The sequence below is a fragment of the Puntigrus tetrazona genome, chromosome 5 (genome assembly GCF_018831695.1).
Source record: "Puntigrus tetrazona isolate hp1 chromosome 5, ASM1883169v1, whole genome shotgun sequence".
In the NCBI taxonomy this organism is placed as follows: domain Eukaryota; kingdom Metazoa; phylum Chordata; class Actinopteri; order Cypriniformes; family Cyprinidae; genus Puntigrus; species Puntigrus tetrazona.
In genome coordinates, this window is record NC_056703.1 from 26,015,174 (window position 1) to 26,020,173 (window position 5,000).

Sequence of the window (5,000 nt, forward strand, 5' to 3'; positions counted from 1 at the left end):
TACCTGCAGTAAAACTCTTCAGGTCGTCTGCCAGTTGTTGATTTGCCACAATGCTGAGGGATGGTGTCTTGTAATTGGTCTTGTCTTTCAGACCTTTCCACACAGAGGCTGTGCCACTAGAAGAGAACTGAGTGCGAAGCTTTTCAGAATAATTCCTCTTTGTTTACTGAGTTTAGCAGTGAACCATTGTTTGTCGTTGTTATAAGTTAAATAAGTCCTGGTAGGAACGCATATGTCCTCACAGAAACTGATATATGAGGTTACCGTTTCTGTGGCAGCAGCTTCAAAGACAGTCCAAACGGTGGGAGAGAAACAGGATTGTGAATCCCACTCTGCTTCGTTAGTCTGTCTTTGTTGACAGTCCTAGGCAAGACTTTGACTGTCGTTGTTATAAGTTAAATAAGTCCTGGTAGGAACGCATATGTCCTCACAGAAGAGAGAAACAGGTTTGTAAATCCTGGTAGGAGCGCATATGTCCTCACAGAAGAGAGAAACAGGTTTGTAAATCCCACTCTGCTTAGTTAGACTGTCTTTGTTTTACGTCCTCCTAGGCAAGACTATAGCTGATATCAGCTTTTGCCTGGAGGGCGGTATGAGATTGACCAATCAGTGATCAGAAACTGATATATGAGGTTACCGTTTCTGTGGCAGCAGCTTCAAAGACAGTCCAAACGGTGGGAGAGAAACAGGTTTGTGAACCCCACTCTGCTTCCTTAGTCTGTCTTTGTTGACAGTCCTAGGCAAGACTTTGACTGTCGTTGTTATAAGTTAAATAAGTCCTGGTAGGAACGCATATGTCCTCACAGAAGAGAGAAACAGGTTTGTAAATCCTGGTAGGAACGCATATGTCCTCACAGAAGAGAGAAACAGGATTGTGAATCCCACTCTGCTTCGTTAGTCTGTCTTTGTTGATAGTCCTAGACAAGACTATAGCTGGTTTCAGCTTTTGCCTGGAGGGCGGTATGAGATGGACCAATCAGTGATCAGAAACTGATATATGAGGTTACCGTTTCTGTGGCAGCAGCTTCAAAGACAGTCCAAACGGTGAGAGAGAAACAGGTTTGTAAATCCCGCTCTGCTTCGTTAGTCTGTCTTTGTTGACAGTCCTAGGCAAGACTATAGCTGGTTTCAGCTTTTTGCCTGGAGGGCGGTATGAGGTGGACCAATCAGTGATCAGAAACTGATATATGAGGTTACTGTTTCTGTGGCAGCAGCTTCAAAGACAGTCCAAACGGCGAGAGAGAAACAGGTTTGTAAATCCCACTCTGCTTCGTTAGTCTGTCTTTGTTTACAGTCCTAGGCAAGACTATAGCTGCTGATTTCAGCTCTTGCCTGGATGGCGGTATATGATGGACCAAACAGTGATCAGAAACTCCCAAGGCGGCTCTTTGGACAGAGTGGTAAGCATCCTTTATTATTGTCTAATAGTGGTCTAGTATGTCACATTGCCCGGCAATCGCGCACACGGGTTTCCCTTTCTCTCTTTCAGGAAAGGAATATCGACCAATGCTAAATTAAAACAACAGAATGACATGCATAGGTATTTTATGAGCAGCACATAATTTCCAGTTCAATTTTAAGAGCAGTTAAATCAGGTTTTTTTTCGTCTGCCACTGCTTCTGCCTGCATTGGCGGGAATCGAACCGGGTCTCTCCGCGTGGCAGGCGAGAATTCTACCACTGAACCACCAATGCCCGCCTCTTGACAGGGGTGTGCCATTGTTGAGTCAAACACCTGAACGTCAGCACGCTCGTGCGACGTCTGACACTCCGTTCAGTCGGTGCATTTGACCGAGGGCCCGGCTAGCTCAGTCGGTAGAGCATGAGACTCTTAATCTCAGGGTCGTGGGTTCGAGCCCCACGTTGGGCGCACAGTTTCTATTTCTTGCAAAGCGCCCTCTCACAAGAGCACTACCTGCTCTACGAGCCAGATCGATGCCCAGGCAAGTAGGCCCTGAATTCGGTCGGCGGCACCTCGAACGTCTCTGTGGCGCAATCGGTTAGCGCGTTCGGCTGTTAACCGAAAGGTTGGTGGTTCGAGCCCCAGGGACGGCGAATGAAACTTTTTCCGTTTCACTAACTGCTGTCTGTCTGTCTGGAAGCTGCTGACCGGTCACACGTCCTCTTCGCTAAGTTGAAGGGCAGGTGTGGGGATTACAGGACAGGAGGTGAGAATGGTTTCTTTTCATACCTGCAGTAAAACTCTTCAGGTCGTCTGCCAGTTGTTGATTTGCCACAATGCTGAGGGATGGTGTCTTGTAATTGGTCTTGTCTTTCAGACCTTTCCACACAGAGGCTGTGCCACTAGAGAGAACTGAGTGCGAAGCTTTTCAGAATAATTCCTCTTTGTTTACTGAGTTTAGCAGTGAACCATTGTTTGTCGTTGTTATAAGTTAAATAAGTCCTGGTAGAACGCATATGTCCTCACAGAAACTGATATATGAGGTTACCGCGTTTCTGTGGCAGCAGCTTCAAAGACAGTCCAAACGGTGGGAGAGAAACAGGATTGTGAATCCACTCTCTGCTTAGTTAGTCTGTCTTTGTTGTTGACAGTCCTAGGCAAGACTTTGACTGTCGTTGTTATAAGTTAAATAAGTCCTGGTAGGAACGCATATGTCCTCACAGAAGAGAGAAACAGGTTTGTAAATCCTGGTAGGAGCGCATATGTCCTCACAGAAGAGAGAAACAGGTTTGTAAATCCCACTCTGCTTAGTTAGACTGTCTTTGTTTACAGTCCTAGGCAAGACTATAGCTGATATCAGCTTTTGCCTGGAGGGCGGTATGAGATTGACCAATCAGTGATCAGAAACTGATATATGAGGTTACCGTTTCTGTGGCAGCAGCTTCAAAGACAGTCCAAACGGTGGGAGAGAAACAGGTTTGTGAACCCCACTCTGCTTCCTTAGTCTGTCTTTGTTGACAGTCCTAGGCAAGACTTTGACTGTCGTTGTTATAAGTTAAATAAGTCCTGGTAGGATCGCATATGTCCTCACAGAAGAGAGAAACAGGTTTGTAAATCCTGGTAGGAACGCATATGTCCTCACAGAAGAGAGAAACAGGTCTGTAAATTCCACTCTGCTTAGTTAGTCTGTCTTTGTTGACAGTCCTAGACAAGACTATAGCTGGTTTCAGCTTTTGCCTGGAGGGCGGTATGAGATGGACCAATCAGTGATCAGAAACTGATATATGAGGTTACCGTTTCTGTGGCAGCAGCTTCAAAGACAGTCCAAACGGTGAGAGAGAAACAGGTTTGTAAATCCCGCTCTGCTTCGTTAGTCTGTCTTTGTTGACAGTCCTAGGCAAGACTATAGCTGGTTTCAGCTTTTTGCCTGGAGGGCGGTATGAGGTGGACCAATCAGTGATCAGAAACTGATATATGAGGTTACTGTTTCTGTGGCAGCAGCTTCAAAGACAGTCCAAACGGCGAGAGAGAAACAGGTTTGTAAATCCCACTCTGCTTCGTTAGTCTGTCTTTGTTTACAGTCCTAGGCAAGACTATAGCTGATTTCAGCTCTTGCCTGGATGGCGGTATATGATGGACCAAACAGTGATCAGAAACTCCCAAGGCGGCTCTTTGGACAGAGTGGTAAGCATCCTTTATTATTGTGTCAATAGTGGTCTAGTATGTCACATTGCCCGGCAATCGCACACGGGTTTCCCTTTCTCTCTTTCAGGAAAGGAATATCGACCAATGCTAAATTAAAACAACAGAATGACATGCATAGGTATTTTATGAGCAGCACATAATTTCCAGTTCAATTTTAAGAGCAGTTAAATCAGGTTTCGTTTTTCGTCTGCCACTGCTTCTGCCTGCATTGGCGGGAATCGAACCGGGTCTCCGCGCGTGCAGGCGAGAATTCTACCACTGAACCACCAATGCCCGCCTCTTGACAGGGGTGTGCCATTGTGCTTGAGTCAAACACCTGAACGTCAGCGCGCTCGTGCGACGTCTGACACTCCGTTCAGTCGGTGCATTTGACCGAGGCCCGGCTAGCTCAGTCGGTAGAGCATGAGACTCTTAATCTCAGGGTCGTGGGTTCGAGCCCCACGTTGGGCGCACAGTTTCTATTTCTTGCAAAAGCGCCCTCTCACAAGAGCACTACCTGCTCTACGAGCCAGATCGATGCCCAGGCAAGTAGGCCCTGAATCGGTCGGCGGCACCTCGAACGTCTCTGTGGCGCAATCGGTTAGCGCGCGTTCGGCTGTTAACCGAAAGGTTGGTGGTTCGAGCCCACCCAGGGACGGCCGAATGAAACTTTTTCCGTTTCACTAACTGCTGTCTGTCTGTCTGGAAGCTGCTGACCGGTCACACGTCCTCTTCGCTAAGTTGAAGGGCAGGTGTGGGGATTACAGGAGGTGAGAATGGTTTCTTTTCATACCTGCAGTAAAACTCTTCAGGTCGTCTGCCAGTTGTTGATTTGCCACAATGCTGAGGATGGTGTCTTGTAATTGGTCTTGTCTTTCAGACCTTTCCACACAGAGGCTGTGCCACTAGAAGAGAACTGAGTGCGAAGCTTTTCAGAATAATTCCTCTTTGTTTACTGAGTTTAGCAGTGAACCATTGTTTGTCGTTGTTATAAGTTAAATAAGTCCTGGTAGGAACGCATATGTCCTCACAGAAACTGATATATGAGGTTACCGTTTCTGTGGCAGCAGCTTCAAAGACAGTCCAAACGGTGGGAGAGAAACAGGATTGTGAATCCCACTCTCTTCTTCGTTAGTCTGTCTTTGTTGACAGTCCTAGGCAAGACTTTGACTGTCGTTGTTATAAGTTAAATAAGTCCTGGTAGGAACGCATATGTCCTCACAGAAGAGAGAAACAGGTTTGTAAATCCTGGTAGGAGCGCATATGTCCTCACAGAAGAGAGAAACAGGTTTGTAAATCCCACTCTGCTTAGTTAGACTGTCTTTGTTTACAGTCCTAGGCAAGACTATAGCTGATATCAGCTTTTGCCTGGAGGGCGGTATGAGATTGACCAATCAGTGATCAGAAACTGATAT

The 5,000-nt window shown here is 46.6% G+C and overlaps 4 non-coding genes across 4 annotated transcripts; all 4 read left to right on the forward strand.

Annotated features, from left to right (window-relative positions):
• Positions 1-1,796: 1,796 nt before the first annotated feature.
• trnak-cuu lies at positions 1,797-1,869 on the forward strand. The gene has a single exon. It is a non-coding gene; the product is annotated as a tRNA-Lys (tRNA).
• Positions 1,870-1,980: 111 nt separating this feature from the next.
• Positions 1,981-2,051, forward strand: trnan-guu. The gene has a single exon. It is a non-coding gene; the product is annotated as a tRNA-Asn (tRNA).
• A 1,932-nt stretch (positions 2,052-3,983) lies between these two features.
• Positions 3,984-4,056, forward strand: trnak-cuu. The gene has a single exon. It is a non-coding gene; the product is annotated as a tRNA-Lys (tRNA).
• Positions 4,057-4,167: 111 nt separating this feature from the next.
• Positions 4,168-4,243, forward strand: trnan-guu. The gene has a single exon. It is a non-coding gene; the product is annotated as a tRNA-Asn (tRNA).
• Positions 4,244-5,000: the final 757 nt, after the last annotated feature.